This window comes from Gregarina niphandrodes, assembly GCF_000223845.1.
Source record: "Gregarina niphandrodes unplaced genomic scaffold scaffold00269, whole genome shotgun sequence".
NCBI lineage: Eukaryota > Apicomplexa > Conoidasida > Eugregarinorida > Gregarinidae > Gregarina > Gregarina niphandrodes.
Genome location: NW_011646029.1, coordinates 1 through 629, shown reverse-complemented (window position 1 = coordinate 629; position 629 = coordinate 1). Strand labels below are relative to the sequence as shown.

Genomic DNA, 629 nt, shown 5'->3' with positions numbered 1-629 from the left:
GCAAGATCAACAGCAGGGAATTACGGCTTCCGTACCTCAATCGACCGAGCGTCAGCAACCACGTACCATTTGGTCCGACAGCTGCCAATCCGACCCACACAGATAGCCCTAATAGAGAATAAAACAAAATGACAGCCTCCGTAGACCAGTGCACCGAACATACTAATACAGTGCTTCTGCCGGAAATCGAACCCGGGACGCCTCGATGGCAAAGAGGCATTTTACCACTAAACCACAATTGCAGAAAAATTGACTTGTGTGAGGCTTGCGGTCCGCTTTATGTGTCGTCGCACACAGAGATGGTGATGCTTCTGGCGACCCGGGTGGTGATGCTTCTTGTGAGCGACGACCACAATACCGCTTGGCGGCACCACTGGGCTGCGGTACCACCTGATCGATTGTAGGACACAGAGAACGGACATTGTGATTTTCTGCCTGGGCAGGGATTCGAACCCTGGCTTTCTCCCAAGCACACGATATGTTAAAGGGAGTGTCGTTCCACTAGACTACCCACGCGCAAGATCAACAGCAGGGAATTACGGCTTCCGTACCTCAATCGACCGAGCGTCAGCAACCACGTACCATTTGGTCCGACAGCTGCCAATCCGACCCACACAGATAGCCCAAAT

General features: G+C 52.6%; 2 non-coding genes across 2 annotated transcripts; both read right to left on the bottom strand.

The window, feature by feature from the left end:
- Positions 1-171: 171 nt before the first annotated feature.
- On the bottom strand, positions 172-242 carry GNI_232610. The gene has a single exon. It is a non-coding gene; the product is annotated as a tRNA-Gly (tRNA).
- Positions 243-432: 190 nt separating this feature from the next.
- GNI_232600 lies at positions 433-516 on the bottom strand. The gene has a single exon. It is a non-coding gene; the product is annotated as a tRNA-OTHER (tRNA).
- Positions 517-629: the final 113 nt, after the last annotated feature.